This window comes from Ochlerotatus camptorhynchus, unplaced genomic scaffold, assembly GCF_037179485.1.
Source record: "Ochlerotatus camptorhynchus isolate MF236.1 unplaced genomic scaffold, CSIRO-AGI_Acam_v1.1 ptg000023l, whole genome shotgun sequence".
Lineage (NCBI taxonomy): Eukaryota > Metazoa > Arthropoda > Insecta > Diptera > Culicidae > Ochlerotatus > Ochlerotatus camptorhynchus.
Window position 1 is genome coordinate 152,155 of NW_027040515.1, and position 23,141 is coordinate 175,295.

The 23,141-nt window shown below is 39.8% G+C and overlaps 1 protein-coding gene across 1 annotated transcript in view; it reads left to right on the forward strand.

Moving 5' to 3' along the window:
- The window catches only part of LOC135706916 (uncharacterized), a 133,797-nt gene that overhangs the window by 51,459 nt on the left and 59,197 nt on the right, over positions 1 to 23,141 (forward strand). The window lies entirely within an intron of this gene.

Genomic DNA, 23,141 nt, shown 5'->3' on the forward strand with positions numbered 1-23,141 from the left:
AAGGTTAACAATGTATTAGAATATCCACAGAACCAGGTATCCGGAGTACACAGGGATTTCAATAGCTTTTGATGATACGTGTATTTCGTCTACAATGTGCAGACTACTTCAGTGTCTTGTACTGATACTCAAATTTTAAGGACCATAAGTTTTTTTTTAGGAAGCCCAATATTTCTCTCGCCATTTGAATTTATCAATCTAATTGAGTAACCGTTAGCCCGATCCAGCAAACATCAACCGTTGTGTCGTATCACACTCGCGTCATTCAGGGGAAGGTTTCTTCGGAATAGATTTGGTTAAATATATGCACACATTTGCCACACCTCGAATCCGCTAAATCTCGCAAAGTTCACCGCTGTCGAGCCGGGGATGGGTCTAATTAACAATTCTAATTGAAGTCTATTTGTCAGATGCCAACAGGCAGGCGGCTGTCGAACAACAAGAGATGGAGCTCCGATCCGTTCGCGTATTCGGTTCCAATAATAAAGTACAACAATTACTCCAGCATCGTCCCAAAACTGTTCGTCCGGGTCCGGGCATCCTGGTTGACATGATGAGTCCGGATGTTTGTTATAGAACGCGCGATGCGTTGTTTTCCAAACACACACATTTCTCTCAGTTTGTTGCCGTGTAGCAGCTACAGTGCACGCATTCCTGTGTGGTTAGTCAATATTCGATAGCATCCGATCCCATCTCCCAGCTCAGTTCCAAACCGTAAACTGTTTATAAAATCTGCAATTTTCCGCCTGCGGGCGGTCCATCGTTCCGGATTGTTTGGACTGGGCACGGGGAACATGGGAATTATTGTCCAAATAAATCAAACCGCTTGCCTGGAGGGTGGAAATTATAAATATCGTCGTCTTTATGAGAGCGGGATGGAGGCTGAGAGATAGAGAGAAAGCCAGGCATATGCATCATTGTAATTATGTTCACCTTCAATGATCACCGTCGGTCCGTGTTCGAGTTCGGATTGGAGAACAATACTTCCTTATACTGGTAGACCCTCGACGTTCCAGCGTCAATTTGATGGGATACTCATAACTAAATTAAAGTAAAAGTAACTTTGGCTGGTTGTGAAGATAATTATTAATCTTCTTAATACGATGCCTCCGGTAAAATGTTTAACGCCAAACTTGCAATGTTTGAAAAAGCATAGCGAAATGTCAATAGAACTAAAATCGATCGATAAACTGCTGAGCAATGATTCTTCAAACCTTGCTAATTCTCCATTACAAATTTTACCGGAGGCATCGTGTTCGGAGTGTTAAGTCATCAAACAAGCGCAGATCAGTTCCTGCCCAATTTTTAAATGTTTTTCCTCAAGGTTCAATTTACTTTGATGCATTTTCGAAAAATTCAAATGCAGTTTTCTTCGACGCATCATTTTAGATTGCAAAAAGCTCGCGTCATTTTGTGTAAAATAGCAAAAAGAATAAAATGACGCGAGCTTTTTGCAATCTGAAATGATGCGTCGAAGAAAACTGCATTTGAATTTTCGAAAATGCATCAAAGTAAATTGATGAGACCCTAAGAGATTCCCCCTCCCCCACTCGTAGCGTATTTTGAAATACCGAAAAACGGGGTACAATTGATAATTTTTTAAAGTATATTCTAAATGTTTTTTGCAGCAATGAATATTTTTTAAATTTTATATTTTTAAAACAAGTACTGAGGATCCAGGAGTTAATTCCCTAGTTATTTGTTTAACGGAAATTAAAGCATTTGCACTATTTTTTTAAGTTGTGTGACCGAACATCAGTATTTTGATTTGGGGTTACTTTGATAATGCTCGATGAATCTAGAAAAAAAATCTTGAAACTCAAGTTTTTCAGATCTTTAAATATGGAACTTTGAATGAGTATATAATCAGAAAACAGGATAGGCAATAAAAATACAACATTGAATTTGGTATGGCTATATCGGAAATAGATTTCATAAATGATTGTTTGAGTGCTTTTTCAAACCGGCGAAAAATACGAAAATGGTTTTTTAATATGTTTGTAAAATATGTAACACATTCTATATAAAAAGTACATACGATATCAACAGAAATACCCTAAGCTACAATATGGAACTAATATTTCTAATTTAGAAAAAGCGCAGCGAATAAATTTAATCTTTATATTATACTATCAAAGTTACCCGCATTATCAAAGATACCCGGTTTTACGGTACCTAATACATGGATCTTAATATTCTGAAGCAAATGGGGCTTGTTTTATTTTTTAATATTGTCATGTATCAACGCCCTTTTAGCAGAATTGACAGATTGACACTCGTCTTTGGTGTCTTGACGGTTGATTGTTATCGTCCGAAATTATTGTCAATTCAAAGAAAAAAATTAACATTGCAGCTGACTCTCTTAATTGGTAATATCAGTTAGCTTTAAAAATCTGAACTAAGCGGAATTTTCTTCGGAAATTTAGATCTTTTACATTAAAATATGGTCACTTATTTTGCATTAAATTAACAATGTCTAAGAAGAAGGTCAGTTGCTATCCATCTCCTTAACCGATCAGACGTATGATACCATTTTCGAACTTCTTTTGTGTGACGCGCGTGAGTTTTGTTGCCCATAGCCATGCGGGCTTTGCGAGAAAACTGTGTCGTTTTGGATTCATCCATTCTGCCTAAGCGGCCGTGTATTTCGGAAATCAAACGATTTTTAGAAAGTGAACTGCAACTTGATATGTCACAAGTGAAATGCATCCAGCCACTCAATGTGAAAAACGTTGTATACCTGGGTATGCAAAGTAAAGAAGTAGCAAGAAGAATCGCTTCAGCTCATCACCTGAAGCATTTTATGGAGTATGAGAGAAAAACAGATCTCGATTCCAATTTATGCCGAAAGCAGCGTTGTCGACGTACGTTTGCATGATCTCCCAGATGACATGGAAAATGTGGTTATCATCGAATATATGCGCCAGTATGGAGAGGTGATAGCAATTCGCGGTGAGGTTTGGAAGAGTTATTTTCCAGGCTTCAGCAATGGAGTGCGTGTTTTAAAAATGAGACTTATTCTTCCCATCCCGTCATTCATCACCGTGGATGGCGAAATTACACTGGTATCATACCCAAACCAAGTAAAAACATGTCGCAATTGTGAGCGCAAATCTCACCCAAAGCAACGCTGCTCCGATGTGGCAGCAGCAGCAGCAGCAGTAACAGCAGTAGCAACAGCAGTAGCAAACGAAGACAATACTCTCAGTAGCAGCACCAACAACAACTACGTTAACAGCAAGAACAAGAACAACAACAACTCACACAAACTTCCATCAAACGCAGCCAACAGTAAGCAGTGGCCCTCGCTCCCGAAATCGATACCAAATGCAGACCAACAGCAAAACAACAAAACCGAAACGAAACGCCAGCGATCAATCGACTCGGACACCACAAACAATGCAACCAAAAAATTGAACGCAAATGACTCAAGCGAAAGTGATAGCAGCCTGATCTCTGTGAGTGGTGATATTTGTCGATATACACAGCGTCCATATACGATCCCAGATCTTTCGCATATTGACGATCCTGAAAAACGGTGTGCATTGATCGAGGAAAGCAAGAAGAGGATTGATGCCATCTATTTAGAGCAAATTGAAAATAAGAAAAAGAAACATTATGTAATTTAACTAGGAATTATTGTATTTTGATAGACCTCGGCTCCGTAAAGTTTAACGACATTTGAACCTAACAAATAAACGAATAGTTAAAAAAAATAAGAAGAAGGTGCTTAAACGAACTTTAAGGAGAAAAAAAAAACGCTGAGAGAAAAAGTCACTTGAAATCCATGTTAAAAAATTAAATGTTGATTTTCTTGAATTCAGGGTAAACAACCGGGAAATAACCGAGAATGGCATGGAATCACAATTTTAATATCTATTTTGATAACCTATATTTAAATTCTATTAATAAAAATGATAAGTCCGATAGCTCCAATATTGCATTTTGAATTCTGAATATTTCTTCCAGGTTGAAAATCTTTTTTTTTTGTACTGAAAATGAAGTGAGAGGTCTCAAAATATCAGCAATTTATCAGGATTTACAAAGTTAGTTAAATTCAAGATCATGTCATTTATCCAAAATGATAGGGTTTTCCGGCCTATTAAGCACAACCCGCACTTAGTCTTTCTTAAGCTAGCGCAGTTTAGCACCAAACGGAATGTTATTATTACTGATGGCTTTTTAAATTTATTTACCTTTCCGTAAAATTTGATAAAGAGAAACCAATCGTTGATATATTATCAAAAGTCTAACACTGCTTCTTGACGCCAAACTCGGCCTACGGATTCTAAACTCGGCCTAATGTATTGAAATGCCATTGAAACGTATCCTACCAAACGCATAATTGACTTGTTAGCTCTGAAATTATGGATTTATTTGAAGTTTTCTGCTCATTAGGCCCAAAATGGGCGGTTAGGCCGAACTAGTTCTCTACCCTACCAGTGAGAATTCCAAACAATTTCTAAGCTTCAGACCAGCGAATTCAAACACATAAAGCAACCAACGATAATGACAAAACGCTTGCTACTACTACCACGATAAACTCTCTTTCTCTGTAATATAGTTTGGTCGGAGTTGTAGAAGGATAATGATATATTGCTTACCTGCTTTGTTGCAATAAACACGGTTGACACACCTAGCTTGATCGGAATCGAGAAAAGACATTACAAAAAAAAAAATTCCATTAACACACGTGTATCATCTTCGGCGTTACTTCGTGAAGCAGCTTGCCAACAATTTAGTCGTTTCCTTCAACCGGCCCGAGTGAGCTCCTATTGCAAAGAGAGTTTTTCATGATGAAAAGGGACGAAGATTATATCATTATTGCTTTCCATTTCGGACATAGCGTTATCGCTTTGATGGCTTGTAATTTGGTCATTTGGAGATATTTTTGATTCCATGCTTCAGACACGTGATATTTTGTTAAAATTTTATGATGTCCGTTTTGGATATGTTTGTTAATGTTAGAACCTTGAAAACTTTTGATGTCATAGAATCTACCAAATTCCTCCATGGTTGCAATTCTGAATTCACAAGTTTGAGATTTCCCTCACCTCACTGCTACTCTTTTTAGAAATTTCTAGTCCCACCGTTTTCTTAGACCAGAATATTGGAAAATTTTCGACTAACCAAACTATTTTCTGGGTTAACTAAACTATTTCTTCTATATTTTCTTATTAGGGGTTCCTTAGGATCATTCCAAAATGTCTTCAGAGTAACTTTCAGGATTTCAGGATTAATCTTATGATTCATTCCGGCAAGTTGAGCAAAAATCACTCAAATAAAAGAATATTTCGATGATCCTGAGTTGAACTGAAATCCTGAGGGTTGATTAAAATCTGTTTCCGTAGAGCTAGACTTTGCTAGTTGTTGCAAAATTTAACCACCAAAAAGGGAAGGGGCTCTCTTAATAGATGTTACACCTAACTGTGTCAAAATTTAATGTTCGAGTAGATTGGTGCTTTTTCTAGGTCCAGCTGTGTCCAAAAAAAAATCAATCCTTTGAACGCCTCTTAGTATAGTATTAAGAATAGTAAATTTTGTAACACATCAAGGGTGCTTAGTTAAAATGTTGGTAATTTTTAGGTACTTTATATTAGTGTATAATTTGTGCTTGGTGACCTCGCAACTGGATTTCGAATGCTGAGCTCTATCGGTGGTGTCATCAGATGCCGATATCCAGGCGTGGAAAATCATTTACATTCATTTCATGCATTCATTTACATTCATTTGCTTCTAACTTTTTTCATCAACAGAATTCCGCAAAATGATGTATAGAGGTTTTGTTATTAGCTACAACTTTTGTTAAAAACTCAAATCCGTATCTCTTATGCATGACGAACCAGAGCCAACAGAAGCCACTACTGTTTTTAAGTGAATGTATTTTACATTCACTGAAAAACAGTAACAAGTTCTGCACACTCTAGTTCGTGATGCATAAGAGATACAGATTTGTTTTATGGGCAAAAGTTGTAGCTATTAATAAAACCTACAAAAGCTCCATACATCATTTTGCGGAATGCTGTTGATGAAAAAAGTTAGAGGCAAATGAATGTAAATGAATGCATGAAATGAATGTAAATGATTTTCCATGCCTGCCGATATCTATAAAAATTCTGGGGCATAGATGTCAGTGAGTCAGCCAGTTTTTCATTTTGGAGAAGAAAAAAAGTTCAGATTAATAATCCCAAAATTTGAGCTTCTGCAATAAATGGTAATGATTGAAGAAAATTAGGGCTCGCGCAAAACAGTTTAATTTTTTGAGGATATTTTGGTGAATTATCATGGGAGATTTTTAAATTCCACTAATATTGCTCTAGCTTTGGTTCTAGTTATACTGACTTCCCTTGTAATCTTCTTCCGACTGCCAGGAAGTTTTTTTTTCCGGAAATTGATTTTTGTTTTGACATCGCTTGAGAGTTTCTTCTTCTTAGTTTAGAATCCTATCCACCATGGAAACAGTCCGCCCTGTCACACGTTTATATCTCAACTGAACTCCCATCACCACTGTTCCATTCTTCATCCGCAATCATAGGACACTCATAGTATAGTAAACAGGGATGTATCCAAGTCACTATCAAGTAGTTGTCAACTCTACACTTATGAGTTTTCCCCTGAAAAATGTTTTAAATTAAAAAAAAAATATTTCTAGAGGAAAATAGAAGCCTCTGGAAATATTGTTCGTCTTTCTTCCCTTAAACTTCCCTCCGAATTTTCAACCTATTTTACTGAAAGATTTCTCCCTGAAGCTTCTTCCAGCATATCCAAGATTATATTTAGGTATCGCCAGGAAGTGTCGGATCTTCTGACGTTCTCGCGGAAGATTCTTCTGGCTTCTCCTACAAGTTTCTTCTAACTGTCCCAAAACCTTTCTAGCTTACGCTGGAAGATTTCTGGAAGAATTCCTACAGATTTTTTTCTAGCCTCCTTTTCTCCAGGAAACTTCTATAGTTTCCACTGAAATTTCCTTTGAGTTGTTGTTTTCGACTCCATCTGCAAATTTCTCTAAACTTGCTCGAAGGTTCACCCCCAACTTATACGGGAAGTTTCTTCCGAGCTTCTTCTGGCTTTCTGTGGCTGTCTACCGACTTCCCGACAAGTTGTGGCGCTTTCCGCTTCCCTCGGAAGATTTTTACAATTTCTCCTGGAACTGTCCTTCAAATCCCCCAAAAAGTATTTGTGGCTTCTTTTGGAAGTTTCTTCCGACTATTTCCATTCTTTCTTCTAAATTTTCTTTAAACTTTTCCTGAAAATATCTTCCGACTTCCTGCAAAATATCAATGCAAAAGTTTCAAAGCTTATGAACTTAAATGAATTAATTTGATGAGAATAACCAGGGTTTCTAGGAAAAATTTCGAGGGGGATTCAGAGGAAAATATCAGATGATAAATTTTTAGGAAAGTTAAATATGAGGATTCCTTTCAAATTAGTTCTGAGGAACTCCAGACTCAAGGCGAAACGTAAGAAAAATTCATAGGTAGTTCAGAGTAGAATTCCAAGGGATTGCTGAGTGGGATTCAAAGTAAATTTACAAGAGAATTCTGTTGAGCATTTCAAGGCAATTTCAAAGAGAGTGCTGACTAGAACTGTAAAGTAATTTAAAAAAGACTTCTCGAAAGGGTTTGTAAGGAGAACGTTAAATTAATTCTAATAACTCTAAGGTACTTGTATGTAGAACTCCAAGTTAAGAAGGGAATTCTGAAAAAAATTCAATGAAAATTCTGAAAATAATACCAAAAGCATGCTTTCTGCTAGAATTATCTTCTGTCTTCCTTGAACAGTTTTTTTTCTGACCAACCCGAAATTGTATTTCAACTTTCCTTAAAAGTTCCTTTCAAAATTAAACGATTTCGTTTAACGATCTCCACTCACAATATCCCCCGAAAGTTTCTTCCGACTTCCACCGGAAAAAATTTCTCTGAAATGTTTTCCCGCTGGGAGGCAATTATTGTATTTTTATGAATTTATACTTAGCATGTCTTCCCGGAAAATTCCTAGTCCTGATCGGGAATCGAACCCCAGCCGCCTCCATCATGATCTTGCTTTATAGCTGCGTCTTTACCGACTAAACTGAGGGGGCCCCAATTCGGATCTTCATGTCGAAATATGACCAATGGCTTTCAAAACAATAATCAATGAATTTCATGTGCATCGTAGAACTGATGTTCCAGATAATAGTCTCATTTGGCCAAATTCTTTATCGACACATCAAATCACATCTATGTATACATCTAAATATGACCAATGGCAATCATAAAATTCTTTAGTCATATGTCCACCTTAGAAATGGTTCCGGATTGTACAGTTTATGGTTTGATATGATTAAATTCATAATTTACCATAACCATGACATATCAAATCATATTAACTCGACGAGATATGACCAATGACAGCTACAAATATTTTGCAAGTTTTAATTACACCCTGAAGTAGGTTTTTGAATATAAAATCATACATTTAACCATCAGTAATTGAATATCGTTCTTCGTTGAAAATCAAATTAATTTCAATTGAACTTTTCACTGCTGATATGATGATGTGTGGTCTACCAATCATTGTACCACGGAAACTAGTCCGATAGCTGTGGGCTCTCCAAACAGTTGAACTTGATCAAGCTCAATAACCTCTGATTGTCATCAGTCAGCAAATCACTGTATAAAAGGCCAAAAACGAATTGATGGATTGATAGTTAATTCGCCTATTCATTTCCTTGTGACAGTTAAGAATCTTCTTCCAACAACTTGATCAACCAATTGGTCAGGAAACTTACCATCCAACAAGAAGATGCCCCAATAAATGGAGAGAAAAGCGCGCCCTTTATTCACGAAATGTTAGCAATAGGGAGTTGACATCTTCACTCTCCCCATCCAAAGTACATGGGGAATGACCACCAACAAAGTTTAAATATGCTTTGAACTAGAGTAATTAGTACATTAAAAAGATAAAATCGTATGGCCATCGTATAAATGGTTTGAGGTGTTCCGAATAATGTTTTAATATCTATAGACGACTCTGTTTGCTATGATTTTTGATATTGAGATACCGAATATTTTGTATAAAATAGCTCAGGAGCTGGTATTCTTCATATTAAAGCATACAAACATTTATGATTCACTTTTGCACCTTGATCATTAAATTTCGAACAGTAATCCGCTGGTAAAATCCCTATTAACTATCAAGCACAAATGCGTATAAATCAGCACAGTTGCCCACCGCACCGAAGATCATTTTCGAAAAAAGAACATTTTGTACCTTCCTCGATCAGCGCTGCCGCAGCACCCGAGAGGAAGGTGATGGATTTTGTAACAATAAAACCACCACCACCACGAACAACAACAACAACAAGAACAACAAAACGATCCCGAAAGCCAAGAATAATACCAACGATGAACAACAGCCTCTCAAGAGGTTCACTCTTTCACGCTTATTTTCCCTCTTACAACTGTTTTGTTGGCCGGGTCGGAATCTCCTTCGGCGATTTTATGGTTGCTTTTTGACCGACCAAGTGATTCTCCAATGCATTATTGTTGCTGCTGCTGCTGCTTCTTCTTCATCATCTTCTGCCATGCATCATGGGTTTCGAACCCAAAGTGGTTGTCTAATGATGCTGCCGGTCATCACATCTCGCTCGCACATAAGGGATTCCCGGGACGGTGGGACTCGCCGGGGTGGGACGACCTGCTGGGACAAGAAGAGCAGCCAATCGGCAGGGAGTGGCGACGGTATGTCTGGCTTGGTTTTCGAACCTCAGCATCAACCGTCATCATCATCATCATCGTTGGGTTTTAGAGCAGCAGCAGCAGCCACAACGACTCCACTTCAGGAATATCCAGCGGGTGTGGGACAGGGTGCGAGGACGGCGGAGTGGAAAAGGTGCTCGGCGTATGTTTTATGTACAGTCACACCGGTCGCGGCCGGAGGAGGGAAGCCAAAAGGCCAAAGCATAAAGTCAAATCGGGCCGTGAAAATGTAAATAAGAACACGGCAAGTAGAGCTCAGCATATAGCATAAGAACCTTCCCAACACGCTCGATCGTTCGCTCCTTTGCTTTCGGTTTAAACGGATGATTCTTCTTCGCTTTTGGTGTCGGAATAGCAAGATCGACAAGAAGTGGGCAGCATCTTTTACTCTCGGGTCTTTCGGAACTTCGATTGAAGTTTTCTCAAGGGTCTCTCGCCAATAAAACCACTCGCGTTGAACCTTTTTTCCGCGGTTCAATTTCGACGGGTTCTTCGTTGGTTTTTTTTTCTCGCCTGGTCGGGCGATGGAAGCTGTAGTTTATCATCATCATCATCGTCATTATCATCATCGAGAAGAATACCTTTTTCTCGGCCGCCAACCGATCGTGGCAGACAGACTGGCAGGTCAGAAGCAACAGCCGAGGGGTAAGCAGATTTTTTCTGGAAATAGCTCTTGAAGGCTCAAATTAGGATTGGGTGATCTTCAGGGAAAGATCGATCTCGATGGATCCGTTTGTATTTACGGCACTAGAATCGCTCCATCGATTAAATCCGGTACCAAAGAATAGGTAATTTCTTAATATATAATGCTGCGGTATATTTACGCAATTTGAAAAAAAACTAACAAAAGTCATATTTTTAATTTTCATTTACTCGTGTCGTTCAAGAGATTTTGTTGTTGTTTATCATGCTTTCATTTGTCAAGTTCAATTGTTAAAATGTGTAACTTTGACCCTTGATATGAGCTGTTTCACTTAATTTTAATTTCAAAACAATGTCAGTATCGTTTAAATAATTGAGTCTTGGCATTGTGGTGAAGTTTTCCATATGTTATGTTTTTTTTTTAATTCGGTCGGAGGTCGAAGCGTTTACATTGAAATCGGTCGGTAGCTTTTGAACTAAAGTATCGTACCAAACGCATAATTGACCTGCTAACTGTTAACTCTGAAACAATGGATTTATTTGATGTTTTCTGCTCGATAGGCCCAAAATAGGTGATTAGGCCGAAGTACTGCTCTACCCTATTTATTTTTGATGATGGTCCCACTGCTTACCACTAGAAAGGTTAGAGCTGGACGACTTATCTTTAAGATATTTAAGTATAACATCTAACCAGATTAGCAAACAAAAACGAAACAGTACTAGAACGGGAGCGACCCCGGCGTAGTAGTTAAGATCCATACCTCTCACGCAAAAGTCACGAGTTCAACTCTCACCCCCGGACAAGTTACAAAGAACCCAAGAGCGTTAAAGAGACTAAAAAAATAATAAAAAATAAATAAAAAATAGTACTAGAATGTTAAAAAACAAAACAGTTATAATTGTTAAAATATTTATGGTTTGAATGAAATGTCAAAAATCACTTTTTCTGCCAACACTGACGGTGTACCAATGGAAGTCATATTCCAAACTGAAATAATTTTGGTGTTTCTTATCATATCGATTTGGTATGTTCAGATCCCTCCCCTTGGCTAGTTTTTTATCCTGGACGTTGGTGGGCGGGCCTAATCTTATGCTTCATAGTGGAGCGTTGAAGTCGGTTGGTTAAGGTCCGGCATCATTGGCTCATGCCGTGACAGAATAGCGTCATGAGCATGCGATGAGGATTACTGAGCTTCCTCTCTTTGATGAACCATTGCCTAAGAGAAACAAAGTTCTAGCCTGAAGTGATAGTATCACACTTGTTACTCCTTTATTTGAAAACCGCGTTGTAGTACGCTTACGTATTGGCACTGACGTTGGGTGCGATACTGGCGGGTTTTTCCGCAAATCACTCTTATTTTATTTATTTTTACGCAATAGATTTATTTGGGTTTGCAAGGGAATTATACTATTAAAATATTTCAGAAAGTGCCCAACAGTGCTCCTTCTACTTGCGTGACAAGTTTTCGTTGTTGTTTTCATTGAGGTATTACTCAGGGAACAATGTTAAACACCATTTTTGTACATGGTATTGCAACTAATCTTATCTGTGCTTCATTTTGATTTGGGATAAGTGTTTGAACTATGGCTCGGGATTTCCACTGTGGCGTGCTTCTATTGTGACATAACCATACGTATTTTTGTGGTGCGACATAGTGGAAACGTGTGAGCGTAGTTGAAGCATATACCCTATGTAATTTAAAAATCAGCTAGGAAACTAACTTCAAAGTGAAGCATTTTAGTCAATTGAAGGTGTCACCTGGGACGAACTAATATATATTAAATATAGGTCAAAGTCAAAAACAACTTGAAACACGTTAAATTTTAGATTACATTCACAAGTGCAGGTACTTAATAAAGCATGGTAGGTAGATTAGAGATTTCAATTATTTATTAAATTAGACTAGAGATATCGTAATCATCAAACGAACTTAAATAAGAAAATTTAGACAGCCTTGTAGCTTTAAGTGAATTAACAGAAGAGTTAGGATGCGGAGGGTCCGCTTAAAGAGGCAACTAGCCTTTAAAGCAACTGGCAACTAGCCTTTTCATGTATTGTCTGTTTATTTTGATTATTGCTTTAAAATATCAATTTGGTATATATGTGAAAGGATGAATCAGTGGGAGATGGATTTTCGGTTTCTTTACATTTAGCATCACTATGTGTCATTTCCTCAAAACCCCACAATAACTGACCTCTTTAATCCCTTCCTTTTCTCATGGCGTTCAAGTGGTCCGCATAGACCCGTCCTTTATCCTCGGCTTTGGATTGATTTGCGCTCCCATTGCCCCACCAAACGCTGCAAAATGAAAATGAAAATGAAATATCGATTTGGTATGTTCAGATGAATTATTCGAAAGAAATTGCTCTATTTCATATGTGTAGTTAGAGAGAGGGGGTGCTTACTACAACCCCCGCCCCCTCACTAATATCAATAGAAGTAAAGCTTAAAACTGAAATAATTTCTGAGATTCTCATCTTACCGAATTGGTATGTTAGGATGAATTATTCAAAATTGATTGTTCAATCTTTTAAGCGTAGTTAGAGAGACTTACTATACCTCCAGCCCCCCCCCCCCCCCACTAATATAAATGAAAGTAAAGTTAAAGACTGAAATAATTCAGAAGTATCCCATCTTCTCGAGTTGGTATGTTCGGATGTATTATTAAAAAACATTTGCTAAATCTCATAGAAGCAGTTTGAAAGTAAGTACCTTGTCCCCCTTCCCTACTCTTTTGGTGTGATATGCAATGTCAAACGTTTTAACACAAATGTCATAGAATTTCAGTTGATAAATTAGGGCACTCTTTTCGATGCTGCTCAATCACCTGAAGCAAGTATTGCTGTGATCAGGATCTCGCGTGGGTTTCTTGTTGAAGTCGGAGATTAGCTTCACCCCTTGTTTTAGCCACATCGTTGACAAGCATCAAGGAAGCAACTCGTTGTTTCGCTTTGAAATTTTCGCATGAAGGGAGTATAGCAAACCCCCCTCCCCTTGTCTAACTACGCTGATGAGATTGAGCAGTTTTGAAATATTTCATCTGGACATACCTCACCTTACCAATCAGGCTAAGGCCTTGATGTCCTCTGCTCTCCAAAGAAGTCATCTCCATTCCACTCGATCAATGGCCACCGTCATCAGCCTCGTAGTCTGCGAAGGGTTCGTAGCATTAACCTATCGCACCCCGGGATGCCGAGCGATTTGCAGTTCCATGTCCAGAGCTTCCAATCGTAGTCCTTATTTCGTCGCGTAGGTCTGTGCCGATTGTTCCTATCCGTATTTCTTTCTTCGGTATTTGCAATTTTATATTTTTTCCAGGGCGGCTTGTTGGGCCTGCCCCAACTCCCTGTCTCGCCGAGAGACCATCGTGCACAGCTCTGTTTAGAGTTCCACGCTGGTACTAGGACGGTGATCAGCCGCTTCTAACAAGGAGAACAGACGCCATTTTGAACCGCACCTCTTCACTTTGCTATTGCCGGACTGGCAACATTGTCCACTAGACTGATGCAAAATTTGAAATTTTCGCTCCACAGTGTTCAAACGGTTTCAAATCGGGTCCTAATTAGCCTCCGAATGTTTAAACTCATTTGATAACAAACTGACTTTGCACAAACCATTTGAAGTTTATATGGGAATTACTATAAAGAAACCATAATTTCGGTTCATATCTAAGTCAATATTCCAAAGTTCACTCTACTTTAAAAAATGATAGCTGAGCTTGTTGAAAAGCTACAACTTTGTTGAAGACCACTTTTCGATCAAATGTAAGGAACAAAAATTATTAACGATTCAAGTCACTGATGTCTTATGATTATGCTCAATCAACTGTTCAGCAGGCAACATTGGTGTTTATGGTGCGTAGAATAGAGAAAAAACATCATGGTTACTATGTCACACTGCAGAATACAGTGTTGCCCACAATGCAGTTGCTTAATCTTGCCATAAAATTATCAATCTCTTAAACAATTAATAACTATTTAATTTAACGTTTGGCTGAAAAACGATTTTCTGCAAAGTAGTAGCTGATAAAAATTCCCATGAGAATAGCAATAGAACTTGTTAACAGTACAATATGGAAAAAGGCTAGAAGACAATGAACAAAAAATTTGGTTTTCCCATAGTGATTTCCATATAAACTGCAAATGGTTTGTGCCAAATCAGTTTCTTATCAAATGAGTTTAAACATTCGGAGGCTAAGTAGGACCCGATTTGAAACCGTTTGAACACTGTGGAGCGAACATTTCAAATTTTGCATCAGTCTATTGCCCAGGCTACGTCACCCAGCTGTGTCCCTGTTTCAGCTTTTGTTATTATATGACTCGGAGAGGCGTGAGGTATGAACTGAAGGACGGGAAGACTAGAGTTAGGTATCCCGCTCCTTCCAGGTTGTCAACTCACCATTTTGGACATACCAAATCGATAAGACAAGAAACTCCGAAAGTATTTCAGTTTGGTACACCGGAAGTGTTGACAGGAAATGTGATTTTTGGCATTTCATTCGAAATATCGAACTTTGAACACCTATATCTTTTTTAGAGACATTCTAGCACCGTACATTCTTTTGGCAAACTTGTTAGGCACTTCCTGGACTATACTTTCACATGATTAGTTACATGGTTCATGGAAAATGGTGGTCCCTAGGAATGAAAGTGCAATTGTAGGTTTTCCCATACTAATTTCCATACAAATTTCAAACGCAATGCGGAAAGCCGGGTTACAAACAATCATCGTCAAATTTTGCACAGTTTTTTGGGACCCCAAATGGAACGACAACCAAATGGAACGAAAGCCAAAAAAGGGCTGTTCTGCAAAAATGATCATGATGGCCCACCCTAATCTACATGGAAGAGAGTTTGCAAAAGAGGATTTTACCTTTCATATGCCAGCACAAGTTCAAGGTTATGTTTTAGTGTGATCTAGCTAGTTGTCACTATAGTCACTAGGCAAATCTAGCTTGGGACTGAGGATGAGAATGAGAAAGAGGATGTCCAAGGATTCTTACCTCTCAATGCTTCATCTGAACGGGAACTTGCTGTAGTCGAGTTCTTCCTGTCTGCAGGACTTAAGCAAATCAGCTAACTGGTCAACGTGAATGGTAAACTTCTCAACCCGGTGCTCGTCAGTGATTCAGATCCTATTGAGCTGTTTGAACCACCATCTGCCGTTTCGAAAGTTTATCGCCATCATAAGCAGTACGCAGTGAGTACAATTCGTACGGTGTGATTTCGATGCTATTAATGCGAGGATATCAGCGTTGGATTGGGTGCAATTACTTAACTTACCTACCATTGATGCCGCCGTGTCCGTATTATATGACAATATTTAACAAGTAATCCATGATACTGTTCCGGTAAAGGCTCGTAGACCGTCTATGCATTTCCAACAACCATAGTGGAATCCACAATTGCGTAATCCGCGTAACCGTCTGCGTAAGACCCATAAACGTTGCAGCGTGCAGAAGCCGAGTACAACAGTTTGCATGAAGTACTCGCTTTCGTGAGTACATCGATAACCTCCAGAGTGGCTTTAAAGAAAACCCATCGTCGTTCTGGTCTTTCGTAAACGCTCGCAAAAGATCAGCTGGTATTCCGGCAGACGTCAGCTACTGTAATCGCAGCTCCTCCACCGATGCCACTTCTGCAAACCTCTTCACTGATTTCTTCCGAAGCGTTTTCGAACCCGATCAAACTCCTCCGTAGCAGCAATACATCGACCAGTTACAGAACTACAACATTCGTCTGCAGCAGCTTAACTTCAGCCATGACGCTATTTTCAAAGCCTTTTGCTCCGTGGATGCATCGAAAGGCCCAGGTCCGAATTGTATTTCGCCGTCTTTCATCAAGAATTGTACAGCATAGTTGGCCACACCCGTTATGTCTATCTTCAATCGTTCACTTCTGGATGGCGTTTTTCCGGATTCCTGGCCAAAGTTCTCGAAAGTCTTCTGCTTGACAAGTTGTATCCAGTTGTGCAATCTATAATCTTGGAGTTCCAGCATGGATTCATGAAAAAGCGCTCGACAATCTCCAACTTGATGTCCTACACCAACACTGTTATTGGTAGCATAGAATAAAAGCGTCAGCAAGTAGATGTCGTTCACATTGACTTCTCTAAAGGGTGTCCACGATGAAATTGCCACACTATGAAATTGCTCTAACTTTTTAACCGTTGGGTAGAATTTAATGAAAATTTGGGTGGATTTAGTTCATAGTGCATTATTTAAATTTTTATATTATATTTTAAAGTCCTGTGATCAAAACTCGCGGAAATGGAGTCGAAAGAACAGCTCGTGCGTGATAAAATCTTGCGCATTCATCACGAGAACAAGGATCTCTCGCATCGTTCCATCGCTAAAACGTTGGGAATCGCGAATTCCACGGTGTCGCGAGTGATTAAGCGGTTCGAGGAACAGTTGACCACCGATCGGAAGCCCAGAAGTGAAGGAAAAAGTATTCCGTACAACACCAAAAATCACAACCGCGTAGTTGGGGCCTTCAACCGAAATCCGAACGCCTCCGTTAGGGATGTGGCTAAGAAGCTGCACCTAAGCCGAAGTTTTGTCCAGAAGGCCAAAACTAAGGCTGGGCTTCGAACGTTCAAGGTACAAAAGGCCTCTAATCGCGACGAGAAGCAGAACAAGTCCGCCAAAACCCGTGCCAGGAAGTTGTACCTCAACATGCTGACGAAAGTTGAATGCTGCATCATGGACGACGAAACATATGTGAAGGCCGACTTCAAACAGATCCCCGGCAACCTGTTTTTCACGGCCAAGGATAAGTTCAGCGTTCCGGAGCATGTCCGCACTCAGAAGATGTCCAAATTTGCGAAGAAATTCCTGGTTTGGCAAGCCATCTGCACGTGCGGGAAGCGGAGTGCACCTTTCGTGACCCAGGACACGATGAACGGACAGGTGTACATAAAAGAGTGCCTCCAGAAGCGGCTGCTTCCTCTCCTGAAGGCCCACAACGTCCCAACAATCTTCTGGCCGGATTTGGCCTCATGCCACTACTCCAAGGACGTGCTGAAGTGGTATGCGGACAATAAGGTCAATTTCGTGCCGAAAATGTTCAACCCTCCCAACACTCCGGAGCTCCACCCCATCGAGAAGTACTGGGCGATTATGAAGCAGCACCTTCTTAAACGACCTAAGGTAGTGAAGACAGTCGAGGAACTGAAGAAAGTATGGGTTTACATGCAAAAAACGGTTGATTCACAGGTTGTGCAGAATCTTATGGCCGGGGTTAAGGCCAAGGTGCGGGCATTTGCGTATGGACTGTAAATAAAATACGAGTAAAATGGTAAAATGAAGTTTAATAGTTATTTCTCAATCCCTGAAAATTTGATGGCAATCGGATGAAAACTCGAATTTTGCGAATCAATTTTGTGTGTGGCAATTTCATCGTGGACACCCTTTAAGGCTTTCGACAAAGTCCCTCATGACCTCGCTATCGCAAAGCTGAGCCGCCTTGGTCTTCCGCCGTGGGTCGTTCGCTGGTTAAAATCATAATCAGGAAGGCCTTCGTTAAGGTTCATGATGTCAGATCCGATGTGTTTGATATACCATCCAGGGAGTTCCACAAGAGAGCCACTTAGGGCCTTTTTTTTCTCGTTTTATTTATTCCTGTTCCTGTAAGTTCCTGTAAGTTGTTATATGCTGATGATTTGAAAGTCTACCGTGTGATCAAATCGATCCTAGATTGTTGTGCTCCACAAACTGACCTTGAGTAGTTAATATCGTGGTGTCAGATGAACGGAATGCAAGCAAACACTGCCAAATGCAAAGTCATTACGAACGAGTTGATTCAATTAAAGATCTTGGACATATCTTGGATAGCAAACTTAGATTCCACAAGCACATATCTATGTCAATTGCAAAGGCTAATTCCTTGCTTGGATTCCTTTAAGAACATTGTACCGCTCCTTGGTTCGTAGCGTTCTTGAATATGGAGTACAAATCTGGGCTCCATATCATGCTGTGCACGTTTGTCAGATTCGCCTAACGACAACTTCCATGGACCAATCCCGATGATCTACCACCATACGAACACAGATGTGCGCTTATTGGACTGCAAACACTATCGAATCGCCGAATCTTCCTGCAGAGATTATTTACTTTTGACTGCAGTAGTGTGCTCCGGGATATCAACTTCCGCTCTTGTGGACTCCTGGACACCGTACTGCTTATGGCTATACCAATCCACTCGACAAATGTTGCAGACTGTTCAATGATGGGTGTGATGCTTTTGATTTTAATATTAGTAAACTATAGACTGTTCCAGAAAGTATAAGCACACTTTCAAAATAACAAAAAAAGTCATATTTTTTAAAGTTTTAATAATTTTATTTGGCAAATCATATTTGTATTTGTAAAATGATATTTTACTCTCGTTTAATCAACATATTTAATCATAACCAAGACTCCTAACTTTTCCTCGAACATGACCCATTAGCTTCTGCACAGTGGTACTTCCCACCATTTTGACCACTTTTGGCCAATCTTTTTTGAATTTTTGGATGTCATCCGCTGGTTTTATTAATTTTCGAAGCTTTGCTTTGGTTAAAGCCCAAAAAGTCTCGATTGGCCGTGCCTCCGGGCAGTTCGGCGGATTCATGTCTTTCGGCACGAAACATACATTTTGACTTTTGTACCATTCTAAAGTGTCCTTTGCGTAATGACATGACGCCAAATCAGGCCAAAATACTACTTGACCTTCGTGCTGCCTGATCATCGGCAACAATCGCTTCTGGAGACATTCCTTAACGTATTTCTGAGTGTTTATCGTCTCCGTGCGTTTTTTCTGCTTCCGGTATGTTTTTAGCCCAAGTCTTTCTTAGGCACGCATGACGTTACTCGACGAGGTCCCTAGTTTTTTCGCAACATCCCGAACGGAAGTCGCTGGTTTTCGTTTGTAGGCATCCCTGATCTTTTTATCGATATCCGGACTTACAGGACCGGATTTCCGGCCACTCTTCGGCGCATCTTCAAACGTACACTGTTCTCTATATTTTTTAATCGCAGTTCGTACCGCTCCGATGCTTACACCCTCTTCCTTCGCCAAGGAGAGTCCGCTCACAGTGCACCATTTGTGCACGATACTTTTTCGTTGTTCCGGAGTAAGACCACGCATTTTGACAGGAAACACAAAACTGAGCACTTTTTTGATGCTATGTCATTCAGAAATGAGCAAACAAAAGGACGCAGCCAAAACATGTTGAAATATTTCATTATATTTATTTATTTATTTATTTCTACTTGTCAACAGATAAAATAGTTACCCTAATGACAATTTTCTATATCTAAACATCAAAACTGCTTCAAACACAAAATTAACGCAAACATCTCTTAAAGCTACGCTTATTTTTCTCGCGGGACACATTAAAATCGAACACATAATAACAACTATTGAAAACGCGGCACATACTCAACATTGGTTCGTGTACGCCATAGTTGGTCCTCGAACGCCGGTTGTTGAAGAACGCATGCAGCCGGAGGTCCCGTCGTTGAGTGTTGATGTCAAGAAGACTGAGAAGTGTGGAGCAGTCGACGTTCCCTTGCAGAAGATCCGCAACGAAACATGCCTTCGCCACATTACGCCTTCCTTCCAAGAGCTCCAGGTCGATGAGGTTACAGCGACTTTCATAGCTCGGCAAGTTACGCGGGTCGCGCCAACGAAGGTGTCGCAACGCAAAGCGAATACATTTTCGCTGAACAGCTTCAATTCTATGGATGGCATTCTGATAGAATGGCGACCAAACAACGGCAGAGTATTCCAGTATAGGTCGAACCAGGGAACAGTATAAAGCCTTCAGGCAATACACGTCCTTGAAGCTTTTGGCGAAACGGAATAAAAATCCTAGCTGCGATGAAGCTTTAGATACAACATAAGCAATGTGATCCTTGAACGTTAATTTGCAATCGAGCATGACTCCCAAGTCCTTGACAGTCGATTCGCGTTTCAGGCTTATTCCTCTTAAGGTGTAATCGTGGAAATGCCCGTTTACGGCCAAAGGAGATGACCGAGCACTTGGACACATTTAAAGACATCCTGTTTATCCGGCACCAATCATCAAAGACTTCAAGTTCTTGGTGGAGGAAATGAGCGTCTTGAGGCCCTTTTATTACGTAGTAGAGCTTCATGTCGTCGGCGTACGAGAGTTTAAGGCATTTGAGGATCAAGTTCACGTCGTTCATATACAACAGGAAAAGCAATGGCCCCAGGTGGCTGCCTTGAGGAACACCAGATGTAACAATGAAGGGTGGAGAAGCGTAGTCACCGATCTTAACAGACATAGATCTGCCAGTCAGATAGGAGCGAAGCCAGGTAAGTAGACTCCCATGAACACCCATTTTGTCATATTTAGAGATGGTAATTTCATGTTTCACTCTATCGAAAGCTGCAGAGAGGTCGGTGTATATGGCGTCAACTTGATGGCCACGTTCAATCTCACGAATAATGAACGATGTAAAAACAGTTAGATTAGTCGTCGTCGAGCGCTTAGGCATGAAGCCGTGTTGATCCTGAGAAATACTGTACGAGCAGTCTTGAACCAACTTTTCCAGGACAATTAGCTCGAATAGTTTGGAGATAGCACTCAATGCAGCTATTCCGCGGTAATTGGCGACAGTCTGCTTGCATCCTTTTTTGTGAACAGGGAAAACAAACGAATCCTTCCAACATTCTGGAAAAACTCCGGAGGTCATTGACAAGTTGAAGATCTTAGCTAAGGGCTCTGAAAGAGTGTATAAGCAACGTTTCAGTACAAATGAGGGAATGCCATCTGGACCAGATCCTGTTGATGTTTTCATCTGTTTCCCGGCTGAAATCACCATGTCGCTGTGGATGGGGACATTACTCGTGGCAGCAGCAATTTCCTGAGCAGCAAGAACTTCGTCTGAAAAAACGCTGCTGAATTGTGTGCGAAACATATTGGCGATATCTTCGACGGAGTTGGCATCAGTAACGCCATCAGTCATATTGGACGGCAATCCCGTTTCTTTCCGTTGCTCGTTCACATATCGCCAGAATTCCTTAGGATTAGCTTTGAGACGACTCTGCAAGTGAGACTGATGTGCGTTGTACAAGCTTGCATTGAGATCTCTGTACTCGTTGTTGGCGCGGACGTAATTAGCCTTCGTAGAATCTGTGTGATATTTACTGTGTTTCCTCAGTGCAGCCCTTTTCACCTTTTTCAGATGCTTAAGATCAGAGTTCGACCAGGCGGGTTTGGCAGGTTTACACCGTAGTTTTTTAGGCACAAACTGATCGATAGCGACAAAGTGACCGTTAAAATAAGGTGTGCTTATACTTTCTGGAACCGAATTTTAGTCCCGATAATTCAGTCTGTGTGGCTTCAATGCCAAAGATGATGATTATAAATATATCCAGAATATAGCGACTATAGTTGTCATTACTCTAAACCAGTGGTATATATTCAGCTGGGAAACTTGGACGCATTTAAACACTTCAAAATTATGAATGACGTTAGATACATAGATGTGTGACGCCTCAAATTGAAGAGTTTTAATTCAGCTTTCAAACGAAATAAATGCATAAGTTAACACCATTGGTATCGCGTGACCTAATTTTTTACTTGTGCACCAACTTTGAAAACCGGATTTATGGACACATATTTATACTCGAATTGTTTGAAAAATTTAATGAATCAGTAAATTATGCTATTCATTTAATTTAACAACAAATTCGAATGTAATATAGCCATAAATTTGGTTGTTAACACTTTAAACTTTTCAGGAGATTTCTTAGGAGCGTAACTTTTTGCAAGAAACCCTCATTCCCACATTTTCGTTTTGAGCTGCTAGGAACGGTAGGTGAAGTCACCATATTTGATGCGATTCCCAACTCGACGCACTGAAAACTTTTCGACTCTTTTCCATTAATATTTTTTAAATGTTACAACTGCAAATATTAGTTTTCGTGATCTAGGGATGATAATGAAAAATATACGAATTCGTCATCACTAGGAACCGCGTCAAGTATGGCGAAAAAAAAGCATTTAAATTGTAATAATTTCCTGACGCCTGGCAAATTCTTAGAGGAGCACAATTTCGTTGAACAATTCTTAAACTTTTCTACCGTAAACTCCACCTCTATACTAGCGCACCTGGAAAAAGAGGAAGAATGTGCCACGCAAGAAACTTCATATGCCGCCTATCATCGAATGTGTAGGACGTTTTTTCTTCCTCCAGCGTCAGCCCCACGATGTAGCACCTTAATCTCAATTTAAACACAACCGGGAGGCAGGGGGTGTCATAAATTATCATCGTTCTAAATATTTGAACACCGTATATGTGACAAACGTTTAAGTAAATTTGCTTCCACTGCTAGACCAACGAACATTGGTTGTGCGATTTCGTTTATAACACCAACATACTTCCTGAATGGATGCCACCTGGACGGACGATGACAAATTGTTGACAGAGTAATATTCCGTGAATTTGTATGCAATTTGTGTTTATCGAGACTGGAATCATTTGTTAAAGCGTTTACCCAGCAGATTAGGAACTTTCCGCCTCAATTGAGCTCCGACAGGTGAGGAGGAACAAAATCGGCAACACCGACAACGGCGTAACTGTGTCAATAACAGCGATAATCTTATTCACACCTTTTTTTTATGTTCCATCCAAGGTTCAGTGCCATTTACAAAAGAGCAGCAGCAGCAGCAACAACAGCCAATCAAATGAAACAAGACACAAGTCGGAATAAAACATAAAACATGAGAAACACCTGAAAACATT